The sequence below is a fragment of the Tyto alba genome, unplaced genomic scaffold, assembly GCF_018691265.1.
Source record: "Tyto alba isolate M040663 unplaced genomic scaffold, T.alba_DEE_v4.0 Super-Scaffold_13, whole genome shotgun sequence".
NCBI lineage: Eukaryota > Metazoa > Chordata > Aves > Strigiformes > Tytonidae > Tyto > Tyto alba.
The window spans coordinates 8460144-8469910 of record NW_024881275.1 but is presented as its reverse complement, the minus strand read 5'-3'; the positions used below and the strand labels follow the sequence as shown (position 1 = coordinate 8469910).

Sequence of the window (9767 nt, the reverse complement as noted above, 5' to 3'; positions counted from 1 at the left end):
CGGCACGTCGGGGGCCGCCCTCCGCGGGGCTCCCGGCCGCCCCCCGGCCGCGCCCGCCCCGGCAGAAGCCGGGGGAGGCGGCGGCGGCAGGTCCCTCTGCCCGGGGCTGCAGCCGCAGCCCCTCCGCTCCCGGCCGGGGCAGGGACCGCTCGCCTGGGGGGCCCCGGCGCCCCCCGAAGAGGAGGGCCCCCGGCCCCCGGGACGGTCCCCAGCCCGGCAAGAGGCCGCCCCGCCGGCGCTGAGAGCAGGGCTGCCGCGTGTCCCCTTTCCCAGGAAGGGGAAATAAACTCCTTTTTCCCTGACCCCGTCTCTGAGTGCTTCTTCCTGCCCCCCGCGCCCCACCGAAGGTGGCTGTCCTGGGTTGAGTGAGTGGTGGAGTTTTTTGGTGGCAGGGGAGGGGGCTATCGGGGCGGCCCCCTGTGAGAAGCTTCTCGAAGCTCCCCCAGCTCCACGTCAGCTCCACTTCTGTTTGGGAAATTGAGCCAATCGGCTGCGCCTCTGCGACAACGTATTTAAGAAGGGACGTGGTGACGGGCAGTCGGACTTGTGAGGAGGAGTTGCTGCAGCTGCATGAACACCAAGGTCAGTGGAGGAACGGAGGAAGAAAGGAGGGGGGAGGAGTGCCGGAGCAGAGACCCCCCTGTATCCTGTGGTGAGACGGCAGGGCGGCCCCCCCCCCCCCGCCACCCATGAAGATCTACGGTGGAGCAGACATTGATTTACAGCCTGTTGTTCCTGCTTGGCTGATCAAGGTTCTGTGCCCGAAGAAGGCCGGGGTCTCATGGAAAAAGGTAGCCCCGCTGCTGTAATTCAGTGCTGGGAGGATTGCAGCATGCGGGGGAGTCCCACGCCGGAGCAGCTCGGGAAGGGCTGCAGCCGTGGGAGAGAATCCAGTCGGAGGAAGTTAGTGACCCATGACGGAGCAGTGTGGGGAACGCTGCGGCCCATAGGAGGAATTCAAGTCAGAGAAAGTTTGTGGAGGACTGTCTCCTGTGAGAGGGGGACCACGATGGAGCAGGGGGTAACAAGTTTTGGACACTCCCCTCACCGAAGATGAAGGAAGTGGCAGCACTGACTGCACCCCCCCATTCCCTGCCCCTGCGCCACTGGGGGAGGAGGTAGAGATATCGGGAGCAGAGCTGAGCCCGGGAAGAAGGGAGGGGTGGGGGGAAGGTGTTCTCAAGATGTGGCAATGCTTCTCACTGTCCTACTCTGTTATGTGTTGTTAGTGTCTGTAATAAATGTATGTTCTTTTTTTTCTTCCCCTAACGAGTCTGCCTTTTGCTCATGATCATAAAAGGGGGATTTTCCCCCATCCCAGTCCTATCTTGAACCCCAAGCCTGGCTCTCTGTCCCTTCTCATTGCCGGAGGGGAAGGGAGAGAGAGGTGCTGCATTGTGGTTGGCTGTCAATCAGGCCTAAACCACGACAGTGGCGCCCGCCTGCTGGGGGGCACGGCCGTGGGCCCCCGCAGCCCCAGGGCCGTGTCGGCGGCGCCTCCTCCCGCTGGGAACCCTGCTGCAGCCGCCCGCCCGCAGCGCAGCGGAGGCCCAGGGCAGAGCGGGCAGGGGGGAAGGTGGCTTGGCCGCAGGGCCGACGGGGACCCAACTGGGCATCACCCCCGGACTCTGCTGGCGGTCAGTGGAACCGGTCGCGATGAGCTGCAACCCTGCCCCCTCCAGCACGTGCCTCTGCACCCCACAGCGGGTGACGAAGCAGGAAGCTCTCCAGGTGGGCTGATGTCTGTGCTGCTGGAGGTGTCTGCGCCTGCGCCGGGGTTTGGGCTTCGGGTCTGTGCGTGCAGAGCTCAGGTTCAGGCGTCTTTGGAGTCGGTGAGGCAGCCCGGTGTGGAAAGGAGTGACCCGCCAGCGAAGGGGCTGGATAATCCCCCGAGTTCCGCTGTTTCTCGCGTGGCTTGTGTTCAACAGCTGCTGACAGCACCAGCGCTTCAGCGCCGGCATCTGGCCTGCTGGTGTGCTGGAGGAGCGAGTGTCACAGCCGCTCTCCCTGCCGCAGACGGCCCGTGGATTTGCGCCGCTGTAATTGTGGAGAACGTTCACAAGAGGGTGCAGAGACCTGATCTTTCTGCTGCTGGCTTCAGCAGCTGCCGTGTCGCGTGGCAGTAGGAATCACGGCAGCGGGCTCCTTTGTAGATGCCCCATTGCTTCTCCCCCAGAAAAGAGCCCTCGGAACTCTGCTTTATAACAACAGGCTCCTGCCTCCCTTGGCTGTGCCCTGGCATCCAGAGGAGCCCAGCTGCTGTCACGGGAGGCGTGAGAACAGACACAGATGCGGAAAGGTGCCTCTTGACAGATCTCATCCCTGCAGGGCGCAGAGAAGCAGTGCCTGAGGCGAACTGGTGCTTATGCCCTGGGAAATGCCTCGTCAGCTTTCTGCCCGGGTCTCTCCCGGAGGCTTTGCTTTAGGAGAGGGGTGACCTGGAATCCAGAGGACGGTCATTGGTTCTGACAGGGATGGACTTTCTTAACGTTGAACCCAGCCTCAACTCTCCCTCAGTGCCCTGAACTGCGTGAGAAACAACTTCTTGCTGTGTTTTGGGGAATGCAGGGGGACTGGTTTCAGCAAAGGCCAGACCTGAGGGTGAGAGCTTCTTCCACAGCTCTCCCACTTCCGCATTGCCAGCCGAGGAACTGATGGCTGCCCCGGCTGCAGCGTCTCTGTGCCACGGAGCAGCTCAGCAGTGGACACGAACGCACACGGGTCTCGTCAGAGTTATCACGCTGGGGGTGCTGGCTGTGCCAGCAAGCAAGGTTGGACAAGGAGCCGTGTGTGTGCCCTTAAGCCCAACTCCGTCGCTTTGGCAATGCCTCCAGGTGCCGTTACAAATGCACATCATCGGGGTCTTGGGAAGGCTCCCGGTGCAAAGTGCCCCCGGTGCCCTCCCCTGTCCGCGGGACCGGCTGTGGCTTAAGCTGCATAAGCAGAACCTGTGTCCGCGGCAGGGAGGAAAGAGGCGATGGCTAGATTACTGCCTGGCTCCCCAAAACACGACTTAGGGATACATTTTCACAACGAACACCGGCCCTTTCCCCACTGCTTGCCACACACAGGGCTGTCACTTGCACCACCTCCCTCCCATCACAGTGGGACAGGACCACCTCCCGACCCTGCCCTTTGCCTCCGTGTCTTCTGTGCGCAGGCACCGACCTCCCCTAACTGCCCACGTGCACCTGAACAGCGATGACGGGCTGCAGGGCGTCACTGTTTCCATACTCTTAATTCCTTCCCAAGACACCTCCAGCTCACGGCGGGTACCTTTGCCAAGTCATCTCAGCCTCAGTCACCATCACGCTGGGGTCTTTTTCAGTATAAAATGTCTCATCCACCTAAAATAAAGCTCTTGATAAGATTAGTCTTATAAACTGTGTGGATGCTGAGGCGGTACGCTCCAGATTGGCCCACAGTAACAGAGTGTCAGGATCTCAGGAAACGGCTTCTGCACGCCCCCCGTGCCTTTGTCTTGGTTGCAGAGCAGAGGCAAGCACGAGGCCCACGGTTTGACGGACATGACCCCCCCCCCATCCTTGAGAAACCACTGTGAAAACAGAGGTGACATCATTTTGTGAAGGACACAGCGTTCTTCCACTCACACAGGCCATGAAAAATAGGTGGCAAAATCAAACACGTGAGGCACAATTTATGTCATAAATGTACGGCAAATTTGAACCACTGGCAGTTAGTCAGGTTGTTGGCTTCTGGTTTGCGGGGACCGGTTGTCCCTGCAGTGCTGTGGCTTAGGCCATAGGGTAGTTCATGTCGCGTGACTGATCTGACACTGAGCCCCGGTAAAGGCATTCCAGCCTGCAATACCCTCTTCCTTTACTCCGACGCTGTTCGGATTTCTTCGCGTCTCCCTGCTGAGGCAACCAGGAATTACAGGTTCATGCGAGTTCATCTGTACAAAGCCACAGAACACCTCCTTTCTCATGCAGGAACCTAGCAGATACAGTCCGCTATTGGCAGGGATCGCTAATGTGATGCAGGAAGACTCATCCTCGAACAGTTTTCCGCTCCTCGTCCTGGAAGAAAAGTTTATGCTTGCAGTGTTGTCCAAGGACAAAACCAATACAGAAGTTCAGGAACAGAATTTTTTGTACCCAAATGGAAGCTGCATCTTCTTAGTGCGATCTCTCAGCCATGGCATCAGTTGAGGCAGGTACCGAGAGGTAACCCTCATTTCAGACCGCAGGGTTGAAACCGGGAAGACCAGTCGAGAGAACGAGAACTAGACCCTGATGGAAGCGGGACAAAACCCGCCTTCGGGCGACCGTTACCGCCGCGACGCGGCCCGCGGGCGCCATCTTGTGGGCAGGCGGCCATTAGCCGCGGGCGCGCCGGTCACGTCCCCCTTCTCCTGAGGGGGCTCCCGGGCGGCCGGGCCGATCGGTACGGCCGGCGCTGCGGAGCGCGCGGGCCCCGCCGGTCGGAGCGGCGGCGGCTGCCGGCCCCAGGGTGCCCTGAGGGGGCTCATGTCGGGGGCGCTGGCGGCTGTTTCCAGCACAGCGCCCAACAGTGACCTGAGTGCACGAGTTGTGGGGGCGTGACGGCTCCGAGGCTTTCAGAATTCCCTTGTTTCCCCTTTCTCTCCGAGCACTTGATTTACGGATGAAAGACTTCGCAACTCAGGGTTGTAAAGCAGGTATGCTTATTCGGCGCCGGGCGCACGGCGGAACGCTCCCCCGCAACAAGCGTGCGCGCCCCCCTGCCGTTCTAGTCTTGCTTATATGTTACAGTGTGTTGCGTATTCATGAGACGCGTATACATATTCATAACCTATTCCCGCCTACCCTCGCTTCTTATTATAATTAGGTCTCCTCCTCCTTGCGGCTGCGCAGTGAGCTCCTTTGGTCCGGGGCAGGGGTCGTGAAGAGCTGGGCAGTGGTCGGGGCAGGAAGTATCTCCTCTACCTCACTGCTGGACTTTTCATCCTGAATTCCTGCGCAGTCTCTGTCGCCTCCTGGACCCGGGCTAAACCGCAGAGCGGGTTTGTGCCGGTTGGGAGGTGATATTTTGCTTGTTGTCCTTTCAGTGCTGTGTCTTAGGCCATAGTTTAATGGCATGTTGCATGACTGATCTGACGCAGGAACCTAGCAGATAAACTGTGCTATCGGCAGGGATCGCCAACGTGATCCAGGAAGGCTCATCCTTGGGCTTTTTTCCGTTCCTCATCCCGGAAGAAAAGTTTATGCTAGCAATGTTGTCAAAGGGCAAAATCTTTTTAATGTGATCTCTCAGCCATGGCATCAGTTGAGGCACGTGCCAAGAGGTAACCGTCATTTCAGACCGCAGGGTTGAAACTGGGAAGACCAGTCGAGAGAACAAGAACGAGACCCTGATGGAAGTGGGACAAAGCCTGCCTTTGTGCGACCGTGGCCGCTGCGCCCCAGCCTGCAGGCGCCATTTTCTGGGCAGGCGGCCATTAGCTGCGGGCGAGCTGGTCACGTCCCCCTTCTCCTGAGGGGGGTCCCGGGCGGCTGAGGCCTGCGGGAGCGTGGGGCGCGGCTGGTGAGCTCCCAGCCCCGCTCTGCAGACGGTGCCTGTGTTGGTAGCAGCAGGTTCGTTGTGTCAGCGCTGCGCTGAGGGTGCCCGAGGATCCCGCCTGTCCCCGCGGCGCTGGGTGGCGGTGGTTCCGCCTGCTCTCCAGGGGTGCACGGCCTCGAGGGGCCACAAATCCCCAGCCAGGACCCGCCGCGTCCCAGGGTCTGGTGGGACACAGCGGCTGTGAGGCTGCCGCACGTCCAGGGACAGCATGGTGTGGTGTTCTTGGGAAGATGCGCATTGCAGCGCCTACCTACTGCTTGCTGCAGGCGTTGCCCCGGCTGGCCGTCGGCAGCTGTCAGGCAGCCTGTTCCTCATCGCAGAGCGTGCTTCGGTGGGAGGCCGGGACGAAGGCAAACGCCGGTTAACGGACGAGCTCAAACGTAAGGACGTAATCGTATGTCACCACAGGAAGAAATGCATCAGTGAAGCTGTGGTAGTGATACAGGGCCTAGATAGGAACAGGGGATGTAAGGGTTAATATGGGAATAGCAAGAAGGGGATGACAAGGGAAATAGTCGAGATAAGAGTTTTTAGATCGTACAAGATAGATAGTGCTGTGTTTGTGTTGCTCGACCACTATCTCCTGTTTAAGTAAAAAGCCTCCTCCACCCCTGAGTAAGTGAAGATTACCCCACAACCGGCACAAACCTGCTCTGCGGGTCCAGGGGATGACAGAGACTGCGCAGGAATTCGGGGTGAAAAGTTCAGCACTAAGGAAGAGGAGATACTTCCTCCCACGACCACCGCCCAGTCCTTCACGACCCCTGCCCAGGATCAAAGGAACTCACTGCGCAGACTCAACTGGGAGGAGATCATGGAAATGCTAATTTTAATACGAAGAGGGGATAGGTGATGCATATGTATAGGCGTATTGCGAAATATTATGAATATGTAATCATTTGCTCTATAAATCTAAGGCAACGGTGCCACATGGCAGCACACACATTAGGAGGAGCGATCCCCTGTGTGCCCAGTGCTGAATAAACTTACCTACTTTACAATCTATCAGATTGTGGAGTCTGTTTTCCGCAATTCAGTAGGGACGCAGCGATGCGTTTGAAGTCCTCTACATCTGCGCTGAGGTGAATTTCATGTGTTTTCGTTGTTTTTTTAGTTTTTAGTTTTTGGTGGTGTTTTTTTGGTTTTTTTAACAAGTAATTTAATGTCTGTTTCTCTCCCTTAGATATGGACCTAACTTGCAAAGCAAATGTGGAAAATGTCTGCAAGCATGGGACTGAAAGAGATGACACTTGGGGAGGGAAGTCTGTGAGACGGTCAGTTTGCTGCTGCTGCCACTGATGGGGAGGTGAGGGCAGGGAAAAGCTGCTGCTGTTGGATGGGGGAACCTTTTCAACAGCAGTGCTTTGTGCGTGCTCTGACCTTCTCTCAGTGGTAACGTGATGGCTGGGTTTCTTTTGCAGCCTCTTGAGGGTCGTGGTACCATCTCAGAGCAACGACCCAAGGAGGCAGCTGACTTCTGTCAAAGTCCCTGTTCTCTGTTGACCAAAGGCATTGCACCGGCTGGTGAGATTTCTTCTTCCCCCTTCCTCTTCCCTTTCCCTGCTTCCCAGGGGAATCGGATGATTAAGTGATGGAGACTTAAGTAATAGCAACGATCATCAGCAAGACTCAGAAAGAGAACTGCAGTGCAAAACAAACAAACTTTCAGCAGGAACCCATTTTTAATATACTCTGCAGCACGTTTAATAATGTAATTCTCCAGTGCATCTGCATGTTTCACTATACTTGTGAAGGAGAAGAAACACTGGCTCATGCAAAATTGCTCTGAAGCATTCATTGATACACCGAAAATTCAGCAGGCCTACACCAAGTTATGATGTTGGGCTTTTTATGGGTAATTTGATGCAAAGGAGAAACTTTTTTCTTTCATGCGTGCAGATTTTGTCGAAGGTGGTGACTCTTGGTTTTGTGAAGATAAACTTCTTGCCTTTTCGAGCATAGACGCGCCTCTGACCTTATCTCCAGAATAGCAATAGAATTTATTAACACGATGTGGGGCCCCATGTGAACTGGAATACCTTTGCTTCACTTGCTTCGGTTTTGTGTCTTTGCTCATTTCTAAAGGGGGGAAAATAACAATTTTCTGATAGTTTTGTCTGTTGCTTCCGGTCTTGTGAAACTAATGGTAAAATATTCGAAGTGTTAATCTTTAGGTGCATTTTTTTTTTCTACAGTCTGCCAAATTCTGTTAGCTAAAACACGGCCAAAAAGTCACACTAAGCATGAGAAAAGACAATGGAGTAACCTTTGCCAGCTGCTGTATAGAACACCAACTTTTGTACAGCTTGGAGAAAAAATGGAGTATCAACTCCCTGGGAGAAGAAAAAAAGGAGCATTTGATGCTTTGATGGTGAGAGAGGAGCTATGAACAATCTCTCATTTCAGTTAAAAATTGTTTATACTCCTGATTTACTCGCTGGAGATACCACAGTATCACTAACAACTCTTTGGTACCGTTTGTGACAACTGATAATTGAACTGCTTTAAAATGGGAGTGACAGTTCATCTCAGCCGTGACACAGAGCAGGCTGTGGTGTTCTCTGCAGCAAGGAGCCGCTGCATGGGCAAGGGAGAACTGTTGAAGCTGCTTCTCCTCAACTTCCACTGGCAGACAGGGATGTCGCCAGAAATCAGCAAAACCAGGGCCGGGCCAGCAGCTGGGGCAAGTGCAGGCTCCAAGGGCACTTGGAGGCCCTTGTTAGTAACCTGAGAGTAAAAGAATAAAGAAACCTCTGACAACTGCAGGAAAAGTCTTAGTCTCTCATGACTGCAAGCAGTGCAGCTGGCGTCGCTATTGCTGCCACCCGTCACGGTTTCTCCTCCTTCTCCTGGTGCTCTACTCACCTTTCCCCTCGTGTTTCCATTGCTTGTGTCCCTCTCCCGTCTACAGTTATCCCACCATCTTTCTTTCCTGCTTTCTTAAATGGTACTGTTTTCTTCTATTATTCTCATAGTGTTCTGTCTCTTGTTGTTTTAGAGGGATTCTGTTATATTTCCAGAGAGCTTCCTTCCTCTCCAGGTACTTAATGCAGATGCCACTTTTGGCTTGGACACATCCTCTAGCTTTTCATATTGTCTCAGCAGAGCAGCCATGGGACGAGCTGAATGATGCTGGTTTGATGCTTGTGTCAGTCTCCGCAAGCTCTGCTTAAAACCACATGAACTCCTTGCAAGCACAGAAAACCCGTGTGTAGGCCATAAGTAGGTGTAACACAGGCGTTATCTCCCTTTGTTTAAAAACAAGGTATTGATGACTTGCCTTAAAGAGTGACCTGTGTGAACCGACTCTACTTAGGTGAAGTTCACTTTGCACTATTAATGTTCCCAGTATTTGTAAGGCTTTTTAAATTGTAACTTTATTATATAAATGGTCTCACAGAAATTCCAAAGCAGTACAGGCTCATGTTTAAAATTATCGGACCTCAACTCCCCATACCTTGTTCTTTCTGCTGTCTCACTACATTATTCACATGGAATAGTATTCACTTCCCAGGAATTACTTTTGGAATAAACTAACAGTATGCCAACAGGGCTCGTAGAAATACCTGTAAGAACTAATTTTTCATAGTCTTTACTCTTCCCGAATATTGATTCAGTGATATTTTCCATCATTCTGCTTACCCAAATGGTGCTGAGGAGCAAAGACTGTGGAAATAGTTTCTTACGCTCTGCTGGGCTCAAACTGACAGGGTTTGATAAGGGGTAGAAGGAGGAAGGGACGTCAAAGGAAGCTGAAGCTGAGACGGATCATGGTGTACAGAACTAAGGTAATGCATCCAGAGTAGCCCAAATATGTAGCAAGCACTGTGTCTTCTGAGTCTCAGTCCAAAACTTCAACTAGAAAATTAACCTTTGCATTTTCAGTGGAGGCAGAACCCAGCTTTTATAGAGACAAAGAAATTGTGAGAAATGAACTGTTTTCATTCCCCTCAAAGTTACCTTGGAACTTGTATCAGTGTTGCAGCATATATGAATGGGATTAATACAAATATACCAGAAACGAATAAGGGAGAAAAGGCTGGGGGGGAGGAACTGTTTTGTTGTGTGTGTTTGTTTTGTTTTGTTTTGGTTTGTTTTGTTTTGTTTTGTTTTACCAAGGCTTTTGTTGAATACTTTTGTTCAAGAACTTAGAAAAGATTAAAAAAATAACGTCTTTTGGATTATCAAAGTGTGGGAATGGAGCT

The 9767-nt window shown here is 53.6% G+C and overlaps 1 long non-coding RNA gene across 3 annotated transcripts; it reads left to right on the top strand.

The window, feature by feature from the left end:
• The first annotated feature begins 1371 nt into the window (after positions 1–1371).
• LOC122152400 lies at positions 1372–8965 on the top strand. 3 transcript variants are annotated; one of them, XR_006164884.1, is made up of 4 exons: positions 1372–4660; positions 6572–6644; positions 6746–6836; positions 6984–8965. It is a non-coding gene; the product is annotated as an uncharacterized LOC122152400 (long non-coding RNA). The 3 variants fall into 3 exon arrangements; XR_006164885.1 differs by having other exon boundaries at positions 6746–6868; XR_006164886.1 differs by lacking the exon at positions 6572–6644.
• The last annotated feature ends 802 nt before the right edge of the window (positions 8966–9767 follow it).